This window comes from Fringilla coelebs, assembly GCF_963513975.1.
Source record: "Fringilla coelebs genome assembly, chromosome: 2".
NCBI lineage: Eukaryota > Metazoa > Chordata > Aves > Passeriformes > Fringillidae > Fringilla > Fringilla coelebs.
Window position 1 is genome coordinate 74,930,262 of NC_140029.1, and position 14,718 is coordinate 74,944,979.

Below are 14,718 nucleotides of genomic sequence, written 5' to 3' on the forward strand. Positions count from 1 at the left end.
CTGCATATTTTTACATGCACATGGCGTTTGTGTGGGCTTGCACATCACTGTGACAGCCTGGCCCAGATGCATCACCCAAAATATCTAGTGGGAGTGACCCAATTCCTTAATCAAAACTACGGGACACATTGAGCAATAAATAATCTAGGATGGATTTTACATGTTCTTCTTTTCCCTGCTGTATTCAACCCTTTTGCTGCTCAGCTTGTTGTTCTCAGACATCTCTTGGCACAGCTAAAAGCAGGGACATAATTTTTTAATACTTGCAGCACAGTTTCACTGGCGACTGCCAGTTCCAGTAGGATTGACCCGAGCCTTGTTACCATGTTAGGCAGGATCTGCTTTGGCTTGCTGCAAGCCATCTCCCCCGTGTGCTCCAGTGGAGCTGGGCCTGGTTATGTCAGACAAGGATCTGCCCCTCTGTGTCTCTCTGGTTCTGATCTGCCCTCCACAGAGTGCTGTTCTAGCATCACCTGGAACAGGTATGCCAGAAGTAGCTTTAGATCTTTCACTTCAACACAATTTTCAATAAAAGCATTTCCCTATAAGCAATATTAATTTACACTTTAATGAAGATATTATTCATAGACAGTAAGCCTCACGTTTTAAATCTATACCTCTATTTCAAACTATGCTTTCAAATTGCTAGGTTCTAAAACTTATTTGGCTTGCAACAAAATAAGCAATAACAATTAACTGAGTTTAATAGACTTCTTTTGTAACAGATTTGTTTTTACAATTTAGATCAGAATTTTATTCTATTCTATTTAAAATAGAATTTTAAATCTAGCATATTTTTAAAAGTGGTTTAAATCTAAGTGAAGTCGGAAGATAGTAAGCATTGAAAACACTAAGCCTTGTTTATTTTTCCTTTTTTCAGTCTGGGATACTTCCCTACTTAATGAAACCTCTGGGTACTTCAGCTGCATTTTTATCCGAGTACGAAGAAAATTGTGAAACTGAAACTGTCTCAGCAGATACAGTCAATTCCATGTCATAATGAGGCTAAATAAAGTCTCCTGTGAGATTAACAAGTGGGAGCTCTGTTGTCCCAGAGTTGTACTCTTTTTTGCAGCCTTGGTAGGGAGTTTTGGCTCTTCTCTCTTCTTAGGCTGTACTCAGCTGAGCACTGAAATTATTGAAAACTCCCTTTCAGGCTTGGGGAAAGCTGGTCTGCATAAACAGCCAGCTGCAAATGTGTAGTGCTCAGCTTATAGATTTAAATCATACCATACTGCATTCCCTGACATAGAACAGAGTGAAAGTCAATGAAATTCAGATGAGAAGAAGAAAAAAAAAGCAATCAGAAATTTCAACAAATAAGGGCCCATTTAGCCAGAAATAGAAAAAGACGGTAGGATATGGTATTAATGCAAATATCACAAAGATGACAATATCAGTAAAGAAGGTGCAGTATGCATTAAAGAAATCTTTATCAAAATAAACTCACTGTTAAAAAAATATATAATAAACCTCTAGCCTGACATTTCAAAAGCAGGAAAAATGCAATTAGGGCTGAAGTGTCAACCAAAAGAAGACACCCGGGAGGCTGTAAGGCAGAAAGCACTGTGGCCATAGAAAACTCCAGCTTCACACCACCTCCACAAAGTGGGAAAATGTCAAAAATGTCAAAAATGTCAAAGTATCAGGTCTCTAATTCCTGATACTACATTTTTTAGCAACATGAATTATTTCCCCTTGGGCAGTCAGATGTCACAGAAGGAGAAGCCGTTCAGCCATTAACAGAACACAAGATGAGGATCAAATGTACCTTTGTAAAATGATGGTGTGACAGTGACCACAATGTGCAGAAGGGAAACTTCCTTATGGGACTAGGAAGGCTGAAAGAAGAATCAGCAAAGCACAGGGAGGAGTTATGAATAAAATACTACTGCTTAAAACACAGAAAATGTATCTACATTGGCAAAACTGAAAAGAACTCAGGAAAGTTAAATAAAAGGTTGTAAGGAGGGCAAGAAAACTGTTGATTAACAGCACAGCAGATGCATTAAAAGCTAAAAATAAAATACATCAGAAGTAGGCAACCTGCCAGGAGACTGCAGGGTTTGCAGATGATAGATACAGAGCAGGAGTGCTCAGAAAATACGTTTGGTATAGGAAAGGTATATTAATTACCTGCACCAGTTCTCCCTGTAGAAGGGATTAGGAGAGTTTCCATGCTAGAACTTTTATCTGCAGGTGATGAGTAATGGTCTCAACTGATGGGCCAGAAGCCAATAGGATGAGCAGTGATATATCAGCAGGACCAGATGATGTTCACTCGGTGATTTTAAAGGAGCTTGGATATGAAATTGCCTGCCAAGTTACTGTGGAGTCTAACTTATTGCTCACATCAGACTGGTACCAGAGAAATGGGAGGTGGCAGATGAAATGTCAGCTCTTAAGAGGACTGCAGAGGACAGCTGGGCAGTTACAGACCAGAAAGCTCCATTCCTAAAAAAACCAAACCACAGAAAACCAGACAGAATTCAAAGGCACATAACTGCCTTGGCTTGTCAAGCATTGGAACAGGCTACCCAGAGAAGTGGTGGAATCAACATCTATGGTAGTATTTAAAAAATGTGTAGATGTGGCATTTGGGGACATGGCTTAGTGATGCACTTGACAGTGCCAGGTTAATGGTTGGAGCTGATGATTTTAAAGGCCTTTTCTAATCTAAGCAATTCTACAGTTCTATGAATCTAAGTGGAAAAGTCAGCAAGGCTTCTGCAAAGGTAAATCCTGCTCTTGGTACCTATTACAATTCTGTAACAGTAAAAGTGAGCCAATCAATATGTTTTAAAAACCACAAACTGTGATGGGATAGAAAGGGCAGTTCTCCCTTTAACTGGGTGAAAGATGGAAAGAGAGTGGCAGTGGAGAGTGAAATTGCATAATAAAAGGAGGGCCACAAGAGACTCTGTTGTTTAATGTATTTACAGGAAAAGCAGAAGGACTGCGAAATTTTCTGGTGGTATAAATGTCATAGATGAGGGGTTCCAGAAAGTCATCTGAATGCCAAATCATAAGTGATAAAATGGTAAATAAAGTTAACAAATGTTAGATAAAAGTTGACAAATGTGAAGGAGGATACACATGGTGAAAGAACATTCCAACACAAAATAATGAGCTCAGCAGACGCTGGCATACAGGAAAAATCTAGGAATTACTGCAGAGAGTTCCCTTAACACATCAGCTCCATGGTCAGTGCTGGAAAAATTGCAGAGGGCAATAAAATAATAAAAAGCATTGTAAGAGTTTTTACTCGAGAAGAAATTTGATAGACATAGATCCCTTCACCTTGGAGAAAAAGGTAACTGAAGAAAAGACTTGAGTAATAGCAAATAAAGGCAAAAAGACTGCCTATTTGCAGTCTCTCAGTCCATCAAATAAATAGCAAACATAATAGCGACATACGAAGAAAAGCATTTTGCAAAGCAAAACTGAAGTGTAAAACTCAAAACTACAAAATGTTTTGAAAGAAAACAGAACAAATATGTTTAAAATGTTTAGGCAAATCTGCAGAAGGAGAATAAAAGGCATTAAGACCTGACTAATATGAGGATAGGCTTGCTGGCTCCATAGGAACCTTAACGCACAGACTGCTAAATCTCAGTAGGTATTCTGAAGAGTTATTGCACCTTGTTTCACCTATCATCAGGGCACCAATGTGACCAGCCCCAGCAGCAGATACCAGGCACCTGACTGGGAATGGGAGTGGGCCAAATATGACAAAGGAATATTGTTAACAGCCTTCAAATACATACAACATAACAGCGAAGAAGAATGAAAAAAACTTTTCCTTGCACATGGAGTAAGGGGTTCGGATGTTAGCAACGCAGACTTTGGAGCAGTTTTCTTAATCTAACTAATGGCTGGTGTAGTTGGTTACTATGCTACGTTGCTGAGAGGTGTGGGGCTACCAATGTCAAGAGATGCTGCCAGTGGTCCCAGAGAATGGGTTCAAAAATCCATCAGGAATACTTTATAACCATTGTCCTAGCTTGGAGAGGGATACTACCTCTTAAGGTAGTTCCTATGAAAGCAAATATCAAAGGCTTCTTTCAGAGTTTAAGAGGCCTCAGCCTTCCCAGCCTGGCTTAATGAAGAGGAGGACAGTTTACAATGGAGAGAAATGCTAATAGAAAGTTGCTGTAATTTGCTTACAGGAACAAACAAGGAGATGTGAATAGGCCTATCTGCACTTGCCTTTATGGAATTTAGGAAGTGTTTAAGTGACTCAGAGCAGTGCTTCACGGCTTGCCTCAGGGAAGACAAATGCTGCACTGATTTTATTTCCCCCAGGCTGCTTCTGTCTCTTTGGGATCACTCAGGTCTGAAGTGCAGGGTCCTTGGCAGACTATCCCTAAGCTGAGGGAATTCACAACAGCCAGCTCCTATTCAGGAAACTCTTGATAGAATAGAATCATAAGTTATTTCAAGTTGGAATGGGACCCACAAGGATCATCACCCTGCTGTGTGCAGCAATATGTAAAACTAAACCACATGGCCGAGATCATTGTCCAGCCTCTCCGTGAACTCTGACGGGCAAACTGAGCTAAAAATCACCCCTGAAGGGCATGGCCTCAACACGACTGCCAAGCTCTGAATTCCGTCAGAAACTCAACTAAAATTTACCTCATTTGATTAACGGGGCTTTCTTGGAGATAGTTACCAAGCATCCCCGCTGCCATTGCTGCAGCACTCAGCGGCAGCGAAGGGCTGTAACAGGGGAATGGCAGGAGCTCGCAGAGGTTGTTATTGGTGCCTCGGAGGCCCGGCGCACCCGGGCCCGGCGCTGTCCAGGGTGCTGAAGAGGCTGCGCTTCACCCTCGGCGGCTGCCGGGGCGGCTCTGCCCGGCCGGAGGCTGCTTTGGGAAGGACCCTGGCACCAGGAGAAGGGGGTTGTCCACAATCTCTGGTTGTAGAAGGGAAATCTCATGCTTTTACGCCAGAAGCGTCCTTGGTTGTAACGCAGAGAGATCAACTGGAAGGCAATTAATAATAGAATCACCTGAGTTGAAAGGGATCCACAAAGATCACCAAAGACCAGCTTCTGTCCCTGTGCAGGATGACCCCAAGAATCACACCATGAGCCTCAGAGCGCTTCACAAGTCCTTCTTGAACTGTGTCAGGCTTGGTGTTGGGACAACTTCCCCGGGGAGCCTGTTCCAGCGCCACCCTCTGGTTGAAGAACCTTTTCCTACCATCCAAACTAAACCTCCCTCACACAACTTCAGGCCATTCCCTTGGGTCACTGGGCACCACAGAGAACAGATCAGTGCCTGCCCCTCCTCTTCCCCTCACAGGGAAGCTGCAGACTGCAATGAGGTCTCCCCTCACTCTCCTCCTCTCCAGGCTGAACAGACCAAGGGACACTTGCCACTCTTCATACAACTTTCACCATCATAATGGCCCTTCATTCACCATAATGTGAGCCTGTTCATAAAAATGTTAGTGCTTATGGCTTTGAAGTGGTCTTTTGTGGTTTTGGGGTTTTGCCCCCTTATTATTTCAAATTTATTGTGAAGTTAGACATCAGTGGTGAAGGCTTTGGTTGTGGGGGCCTTGCAAGAAGAAAAGTTTTGAAGGGGGAGTGAGACTTTGGTTTTGAGGAGGTAAGAATGCAGGTGAAAAAATAAGCAAGGAAGCAAAACCCAAAGGTGTCAATTGTATGATGGTTAACTCATCAGAAACTGGAAAAAGTGCCAGACCTTAAACAGAGGAAGCTGCCCCCCCTGCCAGGGGTATCTGACCTTCTGCATTTAGGTGTTGTTGTGATTTAGCCCCAGATGGCAACTCAGCATCCCCCAGGAGTGAGATGGAGGAAGCAAACAGAAGGCTAAAAGCAGGAAAAGTCATGGGCTGAGATAAAGGCAGTTTAATAGGAGAAGAAAAACCCTCACATACAAACAAAATAAAATAAGGAATTAATTCACCACTTCCCATGGGCAAGTAGGTGTTTCGCCATCTCCAGGGAAGGGATCTATCCCGTTTAATGGTTATTTGGAAAGACAAACACCATCACTCCTAGCATCCACATTTCCTCCTTCTTCTCCCAGTTTTATATGCTGGTTATGATTCCATATGGTCTGGAATACCTTGTTGGTCCCAACTCTGCCCCCTTCCAACTTCTTGTGCACCCCCAGCCTATTCACTGCTGGCTTGGTGCAAGCCCTTCTCAGAAATAACAAAAATACTTCTGTATTATCAACACCGTTTCCAGCACAGATCCAAAACACAGCCCTGTAGTAGCTAATATGAAGAAAATTAATTCTATCTCAGCTAAAATTGGCACAGATGTTGCTTAAAGGTCAGATTTCAAGTGTTGCAGGATGATGGTGATGTGATAGCTTTAAGCAAGATGGGGCATTGTATTCCATATTCAGTGTATACATATATAAAACCACAAAATGCAGCCATGCCAGAAAAGTGGCTGCTTCAGCAGCTGAGACAAAACAATGAGATCATACCCAAAATTTGTGTTTGCCAATCATAACCCAAGATATTTCATTCTCAGATGGTGTTCTACTTGTCTTTTGGGGAAAGCATTCTCATTGCTGAAGCAAGAAAGGAGAGTGTGGGAATTCAGGCCTCTCCCATGCACTGGCATCTCTGAAACCTACATTATTTTGAATGTCACCTCCTTTTCCTCAAATGAGACAAGTAGGTGTTATTTGTCCATGTACAGTGAATTCCTTATGATGGGCAAAGCATTGCTTGTCCTTGCTGGAGCATGGCTATTGGGACTCAGTCACAGGACAGCAGGCAGCTGAGATGAGCTGATATTATGCAGGCTTGTTAACAAAAAATCTACTCTCTCTAAATCACAATATTTTCTCCATTGCCCTGTTTGTTACAGACACTTTAATATGAAGAAAATAAAAATATTGTAACTGCTTTGATCCCAAGAGCAGCAGTGAGCTAAGGCATCCTGGAATTAACTCCTGGCACAGTGCAAGACCGATGTAGAAGTCCCACTGCTTGTGCAGGTAATTCATCACTCTGCAGCCCCCAACTGCAATGGGTATTTCAGGCTTACCTTTTTCCTAGATAGGTACATGGTCTTTTGAATGTGCTGATACCCCTCTCTGAAGTTTAGGCACATGATATTAGGGTTATATTGATTAAATTTTCAGTAACATCACAGATGACCTAACCCAAATGACATAAGCAGCATTGCCTCCTACGGTGATCTACCCCAAAGGCAAGAGAGTTTCTAATTCTCATCACTCAGATGTCTAGGAGCTGTCATTGCTGTGCCTAAAAAATAATGGGACTGAACTGTGACATAGAAGTTAATCACTATTGTGTATAAGACTCAAAAGTAGTGATTATAGACATCCATAATAAATTGAAGAAGATCACAAAAGACACTGTTTCTAGACAGTGATGTTTAATACTTTATTGTCTATTCTTAACTTGCACCTATACATGCAAAATGAAGTGCAAGTATCTCTCTTTGATTTGCAGTTCAGACAGCTCCAAAAGACAGGTTCCCACCACCTCTCTGTATCTTTTGGATCTCTACTGAAATTAGAAATTAGTTTAGCACTCCAAAAGCACTGATATGTCACACAAGGGGAAAGTCACTGGCAAGCTTTTCAAATAGTCTCTAAGGATATGAAGGCTTAGTCTGCCTATTAATACAAGGGCATTCACACCAGTGATCAAGGAAGGCTTCCTGACCCACTCTTGTGTTGCCAGATGAAAAATCATCTACACCTGGAGCACTAACACAATGCTTATTCTTTAAAACCCACTGGCCTATGGAACTGCACAATGCCCATTGTGTAAGAAGGAGAGCTGGAAAGCAACCAGCCCCAGTTCTGCCAACTTTTACTAGTTCACTGATCATTCAGGTGTGACTTTGTGCGGACCACCAGGGACCACCAGAGAGACCCCCAGCACAGAAGAACACATGTGTAAAGGGGAGGGAAAATATGTCAATGATTTCAGGGAAATGACTATCATATATGTATGTTTATTCTGGGGCAATCAGTGAATATGTGTGTGACATACAGTACAAAACCGGGAGCTTTCCTGTACTCAGCATGTATGGTATTTCAAAGGAAATATTCCCTCATGCCTGCTGAAATAAAGAATGCCTGATTCTTAATATTACATTGGTGTTAAGGAGTTTATTTTGTTTTTACTGATATTTGGTTACAGCTAGATAGTTGATGTTCACATCTCCCTCAGACCTGTCTTTTCATCCAGCAAATGAAGGAGAGTACTGTGGTGGGATTATAACTCCTTGCCGTGGTTCAGGATCCCCTGTTCCTTGTTGTTGCTGGATTCATTTTTTCCAGTCAGATTTGGAACCAGTAAATTTGCTGAGTTTCACAGCAGGCAGGCATGACTTACACTAACTGAGGCTGCTCTCAGGCATGGACAAAATAACTCCTGAAAACCCTGTTCTATTCTGCAAGACAGAAAAAGCTGATTCCCCCTGGAGAGAGCCTGGTGGGAGGCTGGGGGTGCTTGAGGGGCAGAACAACCCCATGCACAGCCAGCAGCTAACTAGAGAAGCCCTGGGTTGTCCATGCAGCCACATGTTCATGTCCCTTTCCCACAGCCCTCAAGACAGGCACAAAGCACTTGGAGGCAGCAGCCTTGCCACAGCTTAGAGCAGCTTTCCTACCCCTGGTGTCACAGTGGCCTCCTGCCAGCTGGGCCAGGGCATGGCAGGAGGAGGAAGCTCACCAGGTCAGGACATTCCAGAGCAGCCTGCTCAGACCTCTGCTTCCACTGTTCTTTTTCTGCTCTTTTTTGGCCACAGAGCTATGGAGAAGTGACACTCATAACCTCTGAAAAATGGCTTGCTGACAAACATGTGAGAAGGGCCAGAGGCATGGAAACTGGAGGGGATGTGTCTGCCAGTTGGCTTAAATTCCAACCAACCAGCCAATGTGACTGGAAAACTGAGAGTGGAGAGGCAAATGGTGGCTAATCATAATAGCTTAAGGAACATATGAGACTGCCCAGAGCCAAGTCAGCATCACAAATTCCCCTATCAAAGAGAGACAGCAAACTGCATCCTTGGGTCTTCTGCATCCTGCCCCTTTGGTGTTCCCCCATCCAGCACATCAAGCCGAGGCAGATTCTCAGGGGTGAGCAGGCAGGTTTCATAGGCTGATGTGCCTATAAAGCACTGTCTAACTTAGGAGAACAATTCCATCTTTTCTCTGGACCACGACCAAGGACCCCACTTTGGTCCTTAACTTCCCCTCAGGGCTTTACATTGAGGCTATGTCTATATCTTATTGATACTTCCTGACTAGTCTATTTTGAGAATCACAGACTTTCTTCTCATCTCTGTGGTAGGCACCAGGGATCACAGAATAATAGAATGGCCTGGGTTAGAAGGAACCCTAAAGTTCATCTGGTTCTAATCATCTGCCATGGGCAGAGACACCTTTCACTAGACCAGGTTGCTCAGAGAGGCGTCCAACCTATCCATAAACACTTCCAGGGATGGGGCATCCACAAATTCTCTGAGCAACCTGTTTCAGTGCCTCACTACCCTCACAGTAAAGAATTTCTTCCTAATATTTAATCTCAACCTTCCCTCTCTTATCTGGAAGCCATTCCCCCTTGTCCTGTCACTACCTGCTCTTGTGAATAGCCCCTCCATCCTGTAGACCCTTCAGGTACTGAACAGCTGCAATTAGGTCACCCCAAGGCTACTCTTTTCCAGGCTGAACAATTCCAATTCTCTCAGCCTTTCTTCATAGGGAAGGAGCTCCATCCCTTTAATCAACCATCCTGGTGCCCCTCCTGTGAACTCTCTTCAACAGTTCCGTGTCCTCCCTGTGTCAAGGACTCCAGAGCTCAGTGCGGTGCTCAAGCTGGGGTCTCCTATGTATGTCCTCATTTCCAGTGTCACAGTGCCATGTCCTGTTGTCCTTGGGTTAGGTTTTTCACAGTCATCTGCATGTGTCTTCCTTGGTTACCCTTTCAATTGAGCAATACTGCCTGTAAGCATACAACAGGAGACCTCATGTCTCTTTTTTCCAGCCCCTCCTGTGCTGCTCTGCTTTGCTGAACTGCCAGCTGTTCTGGTGTGTGTTGGCCTTGTCCTCCCCCATCCTGCTACCCTCCCTCATTCCAAGCTGTAAGCTTTTTGGGGAATACACCACCTATAGTTTTGGCAGTCCTTCAGCAGAACGGAGCCCAGGCCTAGTAACCAGCCCTCTGCCCTTCCCCATAGCTCCTTTGGAGTTTAGCTGCTGTACCCAGTCCTTGCTTGGAGGTTTTAGAGCTAAATCTCTTTTCTAATTATAGTTCTTTATAGAGTAGAACAGTTTCCTTTGCTAGAATAAGTAATGACCTGATTTCTATGTGCACTGCTCACAGGGGAAAGCACAAAGCCTGTCCTACTATATTCCTATAGGATCTGGTAGGAAGAGTCCTGTCTAATCATTGGCAAGTCTTACAGTAAACCTGCTCTGCTGAAAACTAAGGAAAACAATGAATAATTCATTACCTTATCCATTTCAGGATTGTTTTCTGCAAAACATCTATTTTAATAATTTATGTGATTTTTAGCTGCACCATGCTGCAGATGCAAGAGTACAGAGGGGAACCCTACTGTTTGTCTCAGCGTAGCCTAGAGGACTCATTAGTGCAAAAGCTGAGCTCCCATTGGAACGATTTCCAAGGGAAAAGGTGGAAATTGAAAGGTGGAAATCAGGGTAGTTAACAAGATTCAAAGTAGAACAATTCTTTGAAAGTCACAGTTCCAGAGGAGTCTTCCTGTGATGCCAAAATGGTCACGATGATGTCAAAATGTTGATGATGTCAAGCTTGTTAGGAGCCAGCTGGGAGACAGAAGTAAGTAAAATCAGAGTTGTCATATTTTCCAACGTGTATAAAGAGTTTCCCTATATCACCAACAGCACTTGCCAAAGACATGAACTTAACAGTTGTAGAATTGCTCTCCAGTTACTGTTCCAGGCTGTAACTGGATCCTACCTCGGTCTGATCCATCCAAGCGGTGGAGCTGTGGATTGAGGTTTCCCCTAGAGCTCGGGCAGGAATGACAACAATCTGCAGTACCACACTAGGGGACAACCCTGCAATGCTGGTCACTCCTGTGGAAGGGTCAAAAATCTCTGGTCACATTCTGACAAAAAGGGACAGGTTAGCAAATGACATGTTAAAAGCCAGTCACAATCCATGAAGGGAGGGATTAAGAAAGAAGTTATGATCCCTCATAATGGAAGTCAATGTATTATGATGCTACCAGTGATTCTTTGGGCCAGTGGAGGCATATCTGGGTTCATTAACCTGAGCATCAGCACTCTGTTCACATACATCCTGTTCCACCCAACAGCACTTATTTCAGCTGGGGACATGCTGAAAATGCCCTGCTTGCAGCAAAGTGTTTCAGCCTGCTAAGTCATCACCAGCTGTACCCACAGGGCACACAGTGGGCACAGGTGCTTTTAAAGATTGTTCTTTCATTAAAAAAACCCAATAAATTAATCTCCTTTACCCTCTAAATGACAGTGAATTTTTCAATCGAGCTTCAGTGCTGCTCCAGGAAACAGTCAGGAGATACAATTGTCCAAGACAAATCGTATACATAAGGTAGACCTTGTTTGCTTCTAAAAACAGTACATAGAAATACCACCAGCACCAGGATTTGAAAAACTACCTTCCAAAAGAGCCAGTTAGAAGTGCAGCAAAAATATTTCTCCTTCCCTCAAAGAAAAAAAAAAAAAAGCTACAATCCAAAGAGTGTCAGGGAGCTGGAGTAGCACTTGCTCTCCTCCTCCTGGCTGTAATCAACCCCCCAGGCACAGATCCTGGGGCTCTCACAGCCCCAGCTCCAAAGATGCTGCGGAGTGTGTGAATGGAAAGGTTACTGAAGCACCAAGGTTACTGAAGGCAGGTCTGTGTCCGCCTGTGTTGTTGAAGGGGCCCTGGTAACAATTTAAATACACATGAGCTGGGATCAGAAAATGCTGTGCTGTGGGAAGTGCTTGAATGCAACAGAGAAGAATATTGGCACCATTATAAAAGGATGAATACAGAATTAAAGAACTCCAGTACTACATAGCCCTTTTACCCCCCTGCTTTAAACAGATCAAGGTTAAGATTTCTGCATTTTAACACATTCAGTCTCCCAATATTACATTTTCATCAGTTATATTTTCACCTGCTGACCCAAAGCAATGCATATTCTAAGCAATGCATATTCTGCATGGCTTCAGCAGGCTGTCTTGAATTTTATACAATAAAGTTAAGACTTACAACATGGCTGTGCCTTTTTAAAACAACACCTGGGCTGCATGGCATTTTCAATGTGAATTATTTGCCTGAGAAAAATTGCCTGTTAAGAAAGAGGTGACCATTTACTTTACAGCCTGGGAAGGAAGCACTTGCTGCCTGAGATGGACATGGCCAGGCAGGAGCCTGAGAGAGAGATGGTTGGTGAAATGCAACAACCATGAAGCTGTGGAAGGTTTTTGGAAAGATCCAACCTAAACCTTCTCTGTACTTAATTAAACCAAATTCTGCACCCTGCAGTGAGTATAAATTTTGATTCTTCTTTATTGAAAAAACTATTTAATACTTCACACCCCCCCCACACCCCCCCCCCCCCCCCTGCCCATTTCTTTAATTTTCTCCTCCCTAGGGAAAGCAGCATCCAGTTGCTCACAGGTCAGTTTGGATCTGTACTAGTGATAGTGTAAATTCTAACTTTTTTTAGAAAATGCTTAGGTTTGTGTCATGGTAAGAGGATATTCTTGGGGAGGAAGGAAGGCACTGCCTGACAGACATCCTCCCTCAGCAGTGCCCAGCCAGTTTTGGGCACCCACCAGGGATATTCTCTGCCCCAGGTTTGACATTGATTTTGGGAACAAAAACACAGACAAAGCTGAAGCACAAGCAGGCAGGATGATAAGATTTGAAGGCACCAGCATGCGAGGGCTCCACAGGAGAAGGAATTTCACACTTTCACTTCATTAAATCTATCTTCCTGCAAGACAGGAAAAATAATCACCCAAACTAGTTGGATTATGCTGATACAATCTGACACAGAGCCAGATGACATTTTCTGGTTTTATTTGAGGTTGACACCTTGAGACAAGGCACAACAGAGAGGATCAGAGCAATAAGAAGGTAGCAGGAACCTTCCCTCCCTCCCTCCCTCCCTCCCTCCCCCACAACTTCATGAACTCCACTGCAGAGTATTAAAAATAAACCAGTGTAACCTAATAAATTGCAGAAGATATTTAAGTCAGAGTGGGGTGAGGAAAGAAAGAGAGAGCCTAAAATTTGAAACAATGAAAACTGTTACTAGAAACCTATTTTAGAAGCTTCAAGAGTCACACGAAAAAGTCCTTGAGATCTAATGGCTATAAATAACCACTTTCCAAAATCAATGGTATTATGTTGAACATGCATAGTTTTTATTCCTTGTATTTTCATGCAAAATATGCAAATGTTAATATTTCCAGTTTCATATTTCCAGATTCATTGGAGAAGACTAATTATTGCAACACCCATAAAATTCTGCTGATTAACTCCATGAGTGCAAGTTTCCAGCCGTGTAGAGAAGTCCTGTCCCCCAGCTTACATTTCAGCAAAGAAATGAGACAGCTTAAACTCAAGGAGTTTCCTAGGAAGTTGAAGTACCTCCATTTATTTATTTATTTATTTGTTAAATAAATTGATGGCCCAAGCAGTAACTAAAATGATATAAAGCACCTTATCTGAAGAAGTTGTGATCACACTTCATCCTTGGGAATACCACAGATCTGTTACAACCCGTTTTACCTGATCCATTAAGTAAAACACTTTTCCTCTGTATTGCTGCATATCTCAAAAATAAAACCCACAGTGCTTCAGTTTAGAATGATGTATAATTTATTCATATATTCACAAGTAGTTGGACACTACTCAATTTAATCTCCATATGCAAGTGATTTACACAAACATATAATACTAAAATTGATTGCTTAGAAGGTAAAAAATACCATGGGTATGAAATGCCATGGTAGATGTTGTTCAGTATACTACACAATCTTAGTGTCAAACACTTTTATTCATTTATAGTTTTAGAAAAAAGGCAGTTTGCCATTTTGAATTTTTTAATAAGTAGTCTGGGAAACACAAGCAGTTTTGTTTTAAACCTTCTAACCCATTATTTCTCCCAGCTCTTAGGAACTGAATTAACAACCAAAGCAACATTTTCAGTAGTTCAAAGAAAAGATACATAATTTTGCTTCCCTGAATTCACCAAGCACCACGTGACCACATCATGTTGCCTTCCAACGTGTGACACAAAGCACTAACCTCTGCATATCCAAAGGAATGTGCAGGAATCTAGCCCATGCTTCAGCATGGTGGTGTTGGTGGTGACAACAGCCTGATGTTATAATTTTTGGCCCCTGCCGGTATCTGTTAGTTGTGAATGTGTTCACAGCTCACTGTGTTAGCATCACCAGACCATTTGGTATTCATGCATTTGATCGTAATGCTGCATAAACTCTTCTCACTGAAAGTTGTATCTCATAAGCCTCATTAATTTTGCATTAAGCGTATAATGGTTGCATGGAGAAAATTGGACTTAAATGTGTTTGTCTGAATTAGATTAAATCACATTATCTTCTAGATGAGGTCCAAACATCTATTTTGCTTGAAATGCCAGTAGTTATCTTAAAACATACCGAGAAGTTAAAAAGCTTTCACAATACAAGATCC